Source organism: Phacochoerus africanus, chromosome 11 (assembly GCF_016906955.1).
Source record: "Phacochoerus africanus isolate WHEZ1 chromosome 11, ROS_Pafr_v1, whole genome shotgun sequence".
NCBI lineage: Eukaryota > Metazoa > Chordata > Mammalia > Artiodactyla > Suidae > Phacochoerus > Phacochoerus africanus.
The window spans coordinates 81,095,365-81,108,215 of NC_062554.1; positions in this window are offsets into that span (position 1 = coordinate 81,095,365).

Here is a 12,851-nt window from a genome sequence, read left to right on the forward strand (position 1 = left end):
AAAAGCGTGAATGAATTTCAGAAACGTGCTTAGAAGTTAGACACTGAAGGCTACATACCAGGTTACTCCATTTTTATTAAGTGTCCAGAAAATGGTGGTCTATAGTGGGAGAAAATAAATTTGTAGGTGCCAGGAGCTAGGGTTAGTGGGAAGGGATTGACAGCTAGAGGCCCAAGGGAACTGTTTGGTTCAGTGATAAAGTGTTATATCATGAATACTGTCAAACTCCATCAAATTGTACACTTACTGGTGAATTTTCTTATATGTAACTTTTACCTTAAAAAGTCTGATTAAAAATAATTTTTAAAATGGTAAATATGAGCCTCAAGTAGGCTCCAAATATTTAACAGATTAGAGGGGTATACTTGGAATACCTGCCTAAATTATTGGGGCCACTCAAATATGCTTTCTTGCCAGCCACTCACAGTGCATATCAGACATTCACAGGCATCTTACTGCTTATGACTATGGAAGGATTTAGTGAGTGAAGTGCATAGACCCGAGACTACGTTCTGATAATATTAAGGGATTGTGAAGGGGTCAGGTTATAGTATGAACCTGAGTTGGCCACAGCATGCTGAAGCCTTGAGACATGTCTCAGAGTGCTCTTTGGATGACATATAACTGGCAAGGGGTAGTGTATGTATCAGACACCAGAATCTAATTGGCAGGAGGAGATTGGAAAATATTCAATATCCATGATTTAGTGAAATATAAGTAATTTTTTAAATGACTAAACAGAAAGGGCTGAGTAAAAAGGTCCTCTTATTTTAAGGTTCTCTGCTTAGGACTAGTGATAATAGAGACCTTAATATGTAACCAGGAATTCTTTTATCAACTGGAAGAAATAATCACAGGCAGGGATAATTTCTAAAGAATATCAAGATATTTAAATAAGATCTGTTGTACAAAAAGTATAATATATGCAATTATATAATATAATGTTAATGTCCATTAATATATAAAATATAGATATGACTTTTCCTTTTTAAACATGACATAAATTATGAGTATTAAATGTGTAAAAAGAAACACTGAATTAAGTTCCATAGTGCAAAAGATATAGCAATAAAAATTGGAATTTTATTTCTAATTTGGGCTTTTTCTTTTAAAAATATATAAGAAAATGAAAGTCAAAATATTGGTAAAATGTTATATAATAATCTGCTCTTATATAATAATTATTCTTGACAAAGTGATAATGTACTTCAATGATAAAACTCTTTTGAAGTTAAAAAAGAAACTCTTGAAACATGCATTTCTTTCATTATAACTGTATCTATTAGTAAAATAGTTTTTCCTAAAAAGCAGAATAAGTGTCTATCTTTGTTTTGTCTTGAAGGAAAAGTGGCCCAAACATTACAAAAACACATTCAGATTTCTGTTCTTTCTTATTGGATTTGAATTACACAAAAACAGGGATAGATTATGCTGTGGACAATGATAAATAAGTGGGAACTTACAGTTATACTTGAACAGATAAAAGCAGCTTTTCATTACTGGGGCAAATTATGATTCTTTTAGGAAGTTTACCCCAAAACCCCTGCTGACAAAGTTATAATGCCTGTCTGAATGCCCTTACTGCAGTATGTGTGCTTTTGTTTACTAAATTATATTTGCTAATAACAAAGATTCAACTAGATCTTGGCCCCAGCCTAAACTGATCCTCATGATCACTCATGACTTCAAACACTGCTGATTGCTGCTCCCTCCATACAGAGATCTGCTTGAGAACAGGATACGTGAGCACAGGATTTCTCTATTCCAAGAGTTTTACATCAGGTCCTCAGAACTTATTCATCATACTGATGAAACTCTGTACCCTTCTACCAACTTCTCCCTATTTACCCCACACCCCGGCCCCTGGCAACCACTTTTTTCTCCCTCTGTTTTTATGCGGAGTTTTTAGTCTGTGTTGTTTTTAAATTCTACATATAAATGATACTGTACATGATTTGTCTTTCTCTGCCTGACATTTCACTTAACATTATGGCCTTAAAAATCCATCCATGTAGTCACAAATGGCAAAACTGCCTTCTTCCCCATGGCTGAATAATATTCCATCTTCTTTTTCCAGTAATCCATTGATGGACACTTAGATTGTTTCAATGTCTTAGCTATTATAGATAATGCTGCAATGAACATGGGAGCACAGATATATCTTCAATGTCCTGTTTTCTTTTTTTTTTTTTTTTGAATATACAACCAGAAGCGGGATTGCTGGATCATACAATACTTGAATTTTTAACTTTTTTAAGGAAACTCCATACTGTTTTCCATAGCGGCTACACCAATTTACATTCCCACCAACAGTGCACAAGAGTTCCCTCTTCTCCACATCCCAGTCAACCCTTGTTTATCTCTTGTCTGTTTCACGATACCCATTTTAACAAGTGGGAGGTGACATCTCATTGTAGTTTTGATTTGCATTTCCTTGACAATTAGTGATATTAAGCACTTTTCTGAGTACTTGTTGGCCATTTGTATGTCTTCTTTGAAAATATATCTAGTCAAATCCTCTGCCCATTAAAAAAATCAGATTGTTTGTTCTTGCAATTGAGTTGTTTGAGCCCTTTATGTATTTTGGACGTTAACCTCCTTATTAGATATATGATTTGTGAATATTTTTTCTTATTAACTTGGTTGCTTTTTCAATTTGTTGATAGATTTGCTCTGTTAAGCAGGTTGCTTTTTTGATTTGATAGTCTCCTTTGCTGTGCAGAAATTTTTTAGTATGATGTAGTCCCACTTTTTTGTTTTTGTTGCCTATGCTTTTGTCAGATTCAAAATATCATGGCCAAGAATCATGTCCAAAAGTTTACACCCTTTGTTTTCTTCTAGAAATTCAATGGTTTCAAATGTTATGTTAACGTCTCTAATCCATTCTAAGTTGAATTTTGTGTATAGCATAAGATACAGGTCCAGTTTCATTCTTTTTCATGTGTTGGTCTAGTTTTCTGAATACAATTTATTGACAAGAATCTCCTTTCCCCATTGTATATTCTTGGTTCTTTTGTCATAAATTAATTGACGATAGGCTTATTTATGGACCCTCTATTTTGCTACATTGCCTATGGATCTATTTTTATGCCAACATTATACTGTTTTTATTACTATAGGTTTGTAATATAGTTTAAAATCATCTTCAATACTAAGTAATAGATTGCTAGCTATATTTGTACACTATGCTTTTTTGTCTGTTCTCATACTGTACTATTATCCCTAAGGCATGCCCTTCACTGTCCCTCTCTACCTCTCAAAATTCTACCACTAGAAATGCCATTATTAAAAGTTTAAATAAAGGTTAGTATTTAAATAAACAATTAAGTGTTTGTCTATTCTTTTCCTAGAAATTACTGTCCCCCTCTAAAAATGCTGGGGAAAAAAAAAAACAGAGATGTGAACCTCACTGCCAACAAAATAACAGAACAAATTAAATGACTGGCAAAAGTAACACAAGTCAAGCAGAATGCAGGAAAATGTGGAAAACAGATGCCCCCAGCTGTGTATCCCTAACATTGCTGATAGAATACACATCTTCTAATAATCATCTCAGTGTGAGAAAGAAACCCCAAAATCATCTGTTTTCAATAATAATAAAAGGGTGAGTGGGCAGGCAGTGAGAATGCTCCTGTATTCATGTGGTAGAAGGCAAGGATGAATGGGGAAAAAAATTATTTTTGAGCATTGCTTCTTTTCTGGGATGTTGGTCATTCAAGTGTTCATTTGCATTAGTTCATTGTATATTAACATTCATTGATTTTTCTAATGTTGTATTTCCATAAAAATAATTCATAAGGGGATATAACTTCTATTTACTAACCTCTATAACTTGAAGAAAGAGAACGCACTTTCTATTCCAGTTATTATGGCTCTGTAACAAATTACTCCATGCAACTATTTATTATCTTCATAGATTCTGTGGGTTAGGAATTCAGTCAGAGCACAGCAGGGATGGCTGTTCTCTACTCCAGCACTTCTCTTCTTCAGTGATAAGGCTCTAATCTGGGGGCAGGAACAATCTGAAGATTTATTCTCTCATATGTCTGGGAGTTGATGCTGGTTCACAACCATTTAGAGGATCTTATAAAGGATACAACTTCATTTACAAAAGCGACAAAACAAACCAAAAAAGAGTAAGGAACAAGAAAGATATCTATGAAGGAAACTGTAAAGTTCTACTGTGGATATAAGTCAGAAAATAAACATTACATTTCTGAGTTTAAAAAATCAGGGAAAGGAGTTCCCGCCATGGCGCAGCAGAAACTAATCTGATTAGGAACCATGAGGTTGTGGGTTCAATCCCTAGCCTCACTCAGTGGGTTAAGGATCCGGTGTTGCTGTGAGCTGTGGTGTAGGTCACAGATGTGGCTCAGATCTGGCGCATTGCTCTGGCTCTGGTGTAGGCTGGCAGCTGCAACTTTGATTAGACCCCTAGCCTGGGAACCTCCATATGCCACAGGTGTGGCCCTAAAATGTAAAAAAAAAAAAAAAAAAAAACCAAAAATAACAAAACAAAACAACAGGGAAGAACACAAAGATGTTGATTCTCCCTATGTTAATTTAAAATTGTAAAGTGTATCAAATAAAATAAAAACAGGACTCAGAGTTCCTGTTGTGGCATATGAATCATACTAGTATGATTGGAAATGAATCACACTGGTATCCATGAGGATGTAGTTCGATCCCTAGACTCACTCAGTGCGTCAGGGATCTGGTGTTGCCATGAGCTGTGGTGTAGGCTGCAGACATGGCTCAGATCCCGTGTTGCTGTGGCTGTGGTATAGGCTGGCAGCTGTAGCTCTGATTTGACCCCCAGCCTGGGAACTTCAATATGCCAAGAGTGTGACCCTAAAAAGCAAAATAATTAAATTAATTAATTAATTAAAATAAAAACAGGACTCAACCATAAAAATTAATGAAATAATTCCATTTGCAGTACATGGATGGACCTAGAGATTATCATACTAAGAGAAATCAGACAGAAAAAGACAAATACCATATGATATCACTTACATGGAGAGCCTAGTAAAAATGATACAAAACAACTTATTTACAAAACAGAAACAGACTCACAGATTTCAAAATCAAGTTTATGGTTACCAAAGGGGAATGTAGTAGGGAGGGGATAAATTAGGAGTTTGGGATTAACAAATACATACTACTATACATGAAATAGATAATCAGGGAGTTCCCCTTGTGGCTCAGTGGGTTATGAACTACATGATGATACAGGTTCACTCCCTGGTCTCGCTCAGTGGGTTAAGGATCTGATGTTGTCGTGAGCTATGGTGTAGGTCACAGAAGTGGCTCAGGTCCTGCGTTGCTGTGGCTGTGGTGTAGGGCAGGAGCTGCAGCTCCCATTCCACCCCTAGCCTGGGAACTTCCATATGCCACATGTGTGGCCCTACGTAGCAATAAATGAATAAATAAATAAATAAAATGCAAATGAGTCAAGAAGAGCTGCACTTTTAAAACAAATAAATAAATAAAATAAAATTGATAATCAGCAAGGATCTACTGTACAGCCCAGGGAACTCTACTCAATATTCTATGGTAACCTATATGGGAAAAGAATCTGATAAAGAATAGATGTATGTATATAAAGAAAACTGAATTATTTTGCTGTACACCTGAAATTAACACAACTTTGTAAGTCAACTATACTCTAATAAAATTTTTTTTAAATAAATTAAATAAAAAACAGGATTTTTTTTTCTATGAAGGCAAAGTGATTCTAGGCAAATTACATCATCTGTTCCATGAGCTGTTACTGGATTCAGAGCACCTTTGCTGGCCTGAATCCATCACTGGTGCAAGCCACCATCACCTCTCATCTGGGCTACTGAAATACCCTAACTGGACTACCTGCTTCCACTCTTCTTGTCCTCTCCCTCATTCCACTCCCATTAGGCTATTCTTTAAAACATGAACAATTCCTCTGATAGCATCGGTCAGACCTGCTCCAATGGCTTTCCTACACAGTTATAATCCAAAGTTCTTCACGTGGTCTACAAGCATTCTAGGACCTGGATATTTCTCAGAACACATTTTCTACCACTGCCCTACTTACTCGCCTTTGTCCTTTTTCACTTTTCCCCAGAAATATTCCTCAATATGCTTTTCAAGCTCTTTTCAGGTTTGCACTCATTGTTCCATCTGCCAGCAATGTTCTTACTCTATAAAATCAAATCCATTCCCCTTTCAAATCAAATGTCACCTCAGAGAAACTATCATTGAATATCCTATATAAAATACAGTATTTATGCTGATTTATTTTCTTTATATTATAGTTTTATTTGTTTGGGGGTTTTCTGTCTTCTCCACTAGGAAGCACATTTTTACAAGGATAGAAACCTTTTCCCTAAACACTTAAAATAATATATGGCATATTTATTGGCAAGCACTCAATAAATAATGAACTGAATGAGTAAATAGAGTGAGAATCATTTTCAAAATTAGTATATCATAAAAACAATGTAACCCCAAAGTAGCATAACATAACAGTATGACTCTATAGTAACATATCATAACCCTACAAATAACAATGATAACAATCAATGGAATTAGTAGTTATATTTAAGACCAGAAATTGATCCAAATACAAATGCAATTTAGTATAAAAGAGAAAACACTTCAAATTAGGAGAAGGGTTGGTTCAAAATTATTGGTGTCTCAACAACTTGAAAAACTATTTGGAACAAGAAAATAAATTAAGCAGAATATTTTACCTTCAGGCCTTAAAGTAAACTCCAGATGAACTAAGTACTTAAATATAAAAAATGATATCAGGAAGTACTGGAAAATTCATAGGAGAATCTGGAAAATCACCTTAGAAATGGAACACTTTTTTTTAAAAGGTTGCACAAAGTCGGAAACCATTTTTCAAGCATTGAAACTTTTTACTGTTAAAAATTTCAAATGTCTTTATTTGAAAAATCGCTTAGGGAGTTCCCGTCGTGGCGCAGTGGTTAACGAATCCCACTAGGAACCATGAGGTTGCGGGTTCGATCCCTGCCCTTGCTCAGTGGGTTAACGATCCGGCGTTGCCATGAGCTGTGGTGTAGGTTGCAGACGCGGCTCGGATCCCGCTTTGCTGTGGCTCTGGCGTAGGCTTGTGGCTACAGCTCCGATTAGACCCCTAGCCTGGGAACCTCCATATGCCGCGGGAGCGGCCCAAGAAATAGCAAAAAGACAAAAAAAAAAGAAAAGAAAAATTGCTTAAAAAAACCCAAAGGAAGGAAAAACATCCATAACTTGTATCAAACACAAATTGCAAATTTTCTCAATATATGATAAGTTCCTAAGATAAAGAAGAAGACAACTGACAACCTGGTAGAAAAATGAGCAATGTATGTGAATAGATACCATATTAAATTAAATAACTTTAAATATGTGAAAATATGTTAATCTGCACTAAGAAAATGCAATTCAACATGTTATGGCAATGACATTTTGTTATTTACCTGTTTCACTGGCAAGCATTAAAAAAATGACACTACACTGTGTTAGGGTAGACAGAGGATATCAGGCACGTTCATACACTGCTATTGGAAGTTTAAATTGGAACAACTTTCATGAAGAATGTATTAGCTATCTATTGTACATAACAAAATACTGTAAAACTTAGAGGCTTAAAAACAACAACAAACATTTATTTTCTCTGACAATTTCTCTGGGACAGAAATTTGGGAGCAGCTTAGGTTGGGTGGTCCTGGCTCAGGTTCCTTTATGAGGCTGCAACCAGGATGTTAGTCAGGGCTGCAGTCATTTTAAGGCTTTCTGAGCCCTAAATATTCCACTCTTAACAGTGACTCACACACCTGGCTAGCAATTTGGTGCTGACTGTTGGTGGGAATCCTCAGTTCGTCCACCTGTAAGCCTCTCCCAGGGGTGCTTTGGGTGTCCTCATCACATGGCAGCTGGATTCCTCTAGAGAGATTCAAAAGAAAGCAAAGTGGAAACATTATTTTTATTACTAGACTCTGTACTCTTATCATGTTCTCAATATCCTATTGGTCATTTAGGTTAACACTGTTCATTGTGGGAGGAGACTACAAAGAAGCATATATTTCAGGAGAAAATGACAACTGGAAATCATCTTGGAGGCTGGCTACCACAGGAAACAATTTGGAAAATAATTTTCAAAATAAAATTTCATATAAATTCTGAATCTTAAGTTCTACTTCTAATTATCCTCCAAACACCCACTTGTATATAAGGATATATTCATCTCAGCTTTGTTACCAAAACACAGAAAATTGAAATAATCTAAATGCTTTTGAATATGGGTTCTGATTAAATAAATTATAATGCATCCATACAATGTAATACACATGTCTTTCAGTAGATTCCACACAAAAAAAAAGAAAAAAAAAGAAAGAAAGAAATAGTACTGCCTTTGGAAAAGGCAGTAGTAATCAGGGTGACAAGGGAAAAGAGGGAACATTTTTTTTCTATGCATGCTCTTCTGTATATTTAATATTTTGTAGCTACGTGCAAGAATTATCTACTTTGAGAAAAATGGTAAAAATATATAACTGCTGTAGTCTTTGTAAAACTAAGTTCCCAAGCAAATGTTAGTTGGGCTGTACTGAGCCATTGTGCTTTTATTTCATCTTTTTGTTATATATTAATCAATTTGCTATTATCATTATTATTTGGACCTTCAAATCAATTCTCCTCTGAGATTTCAAGCCTCTGAAGTGTACTGATTACCTGGCATATTCCTAAATGCTTAACATATCCCCACATGTTCCTAAGTGCTTAACGTATATTTGTTTAAGTCAAGGTCTCATAACCTCAGCACTACTACTATTTTGGGGCCAGATGATATTTTGTTAAAAGGGGCTGTTCTGAAGTCAGATAAAGACAAATATATGAAATCACTAACATGTGAAATATAATAAAAATTGTATAATTGAACTCACAAAACAGAAACAGACACAAAGATTTCGAAACCAAACTTATGTTCACCAAAGAGGAAATGTGGGATGGGGGAGGGATAAATTAGGGGGTTGGGATTGATATATACACACTACTATATACAAAATAGATGGGTAACAAGGACGTAATGTACAGCATAGGGAAATTAACTCAGTACTCTGTAATAACTTATATGGGAAAAGAATCTGAAAAGGAATGGATATATGTATAACTGATTTACTTTGCTGTACACCTGAAATTAACACAACTTTGTAATCAACTTTATTCAAATAAAATCAAAAGAGGTGGGAGGTTGTTCTATACATTGTAGGATGTTTAATAACCACCCTCGCCTCCAACTAGATGCCAGTAATGGAATATAAATCATAACAAATAAAATATTTCGAGACATGGTCAAATGTCCCCTGAAGGGAAGGAATCATCCCCAGTTGAGAGTCATTGATTTAAAGTAATGACATATCCAACCTTGGAGTAGACACAGAATTTTAAAAGATTTTTAAAGCAAGATTTAGTATACATTTTCTACTACAATATAATAATTAGGCATATACTTTTGATATAAGTGAATTAAGGGATGGAATATACTAGAGATTATTAGCTAAAGGAAGAATAATATTTAATATTTTTGTTATTATTCATTTACTATTCTTAATTGTTCCTTGTTATTTGACATCAAGAATTGACCTTGCATAAGAAAGTGAAGAATTCAGAACTCCTCATTTAGCGAAACAGTATGATTTGCAAAATGATGAATGATGGCCTATACGTGAGATACATCATTGTCTTTCCCCTTTCTTCTAAATGACTATAATGATAGCAAAAAATTGACTATCAGTACACGAAGGGTATGATTTAGAATAAACACTCCATTCTTTGATGCAGATCACTTCATCAAATAAGGATTAAACTACATAAAGATTAATTATGCCAGCCAAATTGCTAGTTCTGGATGATTTCTTTTAATTGATAACCAATGGTTTACAAACTAGAAATCACCACCTATGAAACTGGATGAAAAGCCTCACGGTGAGAATGACAGAGTAACACTGAGGATACTTAAGACAGATCATTGTTATCTCATAAACAGCCTTACTATGGAGGAAAGACCTCCATAACACATGGATGAGGGAATTAACAAATCTTTCCCTGTCTTTAAGATCATTATTTTGTCATTAAAGGCTTTGCGGTATTAAGAGCATTTCCCATTTCTCCTACTCAACTCACTGTCTTGTCTTAATCCCAACAAAAGGAGAAGGAAGAAGAAAGGAAGGAGGAAGGGAGGCTGGGAGGAAGGGAGGCGAAAAAGAAAGAAGGTAGCAAAGGAAGAATGGAAAGGAATTTTTCTGTTAAAGAATAAAATTTTCAATTATCTACAAGATAAAAATTAAACTAATGGCCTAATTTTATATTTTCTTTCCCTTTATTTCTACTGAAACACAATTCAGCCAACATCTATAAAGCCAATTTTGAAATATACTTAAGAAACTTAACTAAAATTACTATGTTCACTACATTTCCATAATGTAATTTTTTTAATGTATTATAAAGGATCACTATAGGCAAACTTACTGGTGTTATTCAGACTAATTTCAAATAATACTGCCTTAAAAACTGGAAATTCCTGCTTCCTTTAATTCTACAATACTTGCATTGCTTTCTCTTATCTGTCTTGATACCTGAGTATCTGCCACCAAATTCCAAATGGTGTTATGTATCTACCAACAGTTCCAGTACTTAAAAAAAGAACTAAAGGTATTTTCAGTTAAATATTTTTTCTCAATCCTAATTTGACTAGAGTATAAGACATTAACACTGTATATTGTTTTTAATACTGACTCAATTTTGTTGGCTCTATCACTGTATAATAGTCCATCTGGTTAAAATATTAGCAGAGTGAAGTACCTAGTTATTATTTCCTAGTAACATAGGACATATTATTATCATTATTTATTTGAAAGGCAACCAGTTATATAGTCTGACTGTTCATAAAGCAAGAAGATATTATAGAATCATCCTATCAAGGTAGGTCACTTGTGTAATAACTAGAAATTTACACAAAATCCACAATTCAGTAGTTTAAATGGCTGATCATACATCAAGCTTTAAAAACAGAACAAGTAATCAAGAAGGAATATGCTTTGTGTGCTTATAAGTGGAAATATTACATCTTCTTTGTAAGATAAATGTTATTTCATGGAAAATAATAATGTCTACAACATAATTAATCTCAAACGAACTGATCTTAGAATCATGATGAAGCTAAGTATAATGTTTATATTGATGAAACTAATTGTAAAGTTTGTGTAGAAATTCTAATTTATCTTTTTTTCCCAAGGAAAAAATAGACATATAGTATTATTCATGAATATTTAAAGATAAATACTCTTGGTATCATAAACACATACTCATTTTCTATTGTAATTTCTTATAATTTAAGCCCAAGGCAAGAAATGGAAGAAGTTGAAATTTCATATGGTCCAACCTAATTGTATGAACAAGAAAATTAAGGAACTGAAGTAAGAAAGTAAAAGAAAGAAAATGTAAAGGAGAATATTGGCTTAGTAAAAAGTAGACAATCCTGCAGCATGGATGGACCTAGAAATTATCATACTAAATTAAGTAAGTCAGTAGAAAGACAAATATCATATGAGATCACTAATATGTGGAATCTAAGAGAAATGATATAATAGAACTTACAAAAGACAAACAGACTCAAAGATTTCAAAACCAAATTTATGCTTACCAAAAGGGAAACACTGGGTAGGGGGAAGGATAAATTGGGATGTTGGGATTGATATATACATACTACTATATGTAAAATACACAGACAACAAGGAACTACTATACAGTACAGGAAAATTATACTCAATACTGTGTAATAATCTATATGGGAAAAGAATCTGAAAAGGAATAGATATATGTATATGTTCAACCGATTTACTTTACATCTGAAATTAATACAACTTTGTAAGTCAACTATATTCCAATGAAAAATTTTTAAAAAGTAGATGTCCACTTTATATTATATTCAACAAAACAACTTAGCAAAAACACAAAAAAATTACATACAAATAGTTTTTTCACTTTGAAAAATTTATATAAAGTATTATGAGGTTTACAATTCACATATGACACGTAAATATTACATTTTAACTTGGTGTCATAATCGGCAGCCTAATGGATAAGAGATTAATTAAAACATTCCACACAACACTGAATAGTTAAAGATAGTGAATGCATTAACTCTGATTATAATTTACATAAATTTTAATGCATTTGCAAGAGAAAAGATCCTTTATTTTTCTTCAGATTTAATGACAGGGTTTTATCACCTTTCATGACTGCAGATTTTAAAATCACACTGTAGTGACTAAAGGATGGCCTCTGACATCTTACACCTGAAACTGCTCTATCTAAAAACCTAGGAAGCAATTTGCCATAGGTTTATTAAGAATGTAAACATCTATAATGAATTCTAAATTAATAATCAACTATATAATTGATATATTTTGAAGGATGTAAAGGTCAATTATCTATGATGGTTTAGGATATTAATATTAATTTGAAAAGGACAAAAATTGTGAAAATACCATTGATTTCAGCTTTAACATAAAATTGGCATAATATCCAAAGCAAGTGAATGTTATTAGGCAATTTGAAAATATTATATAAGACAGAGTATAGAACTTGAAATAATTCAAATACCTCAGTATAGGATATAAGACGTTATTCAATACACACATTACTGACCACACTTTCTACTTGAGTACTGAATTTTGGGCTTTCCTCTAAGGAGTAAGATCACCTGGTAATTTAGATTGAGAGAATGACTCAGTGGTTTTTGACTTTGTCTGGTATTACCACATTTCAGTTACCACATGATACATAACATACACTGGTAATTA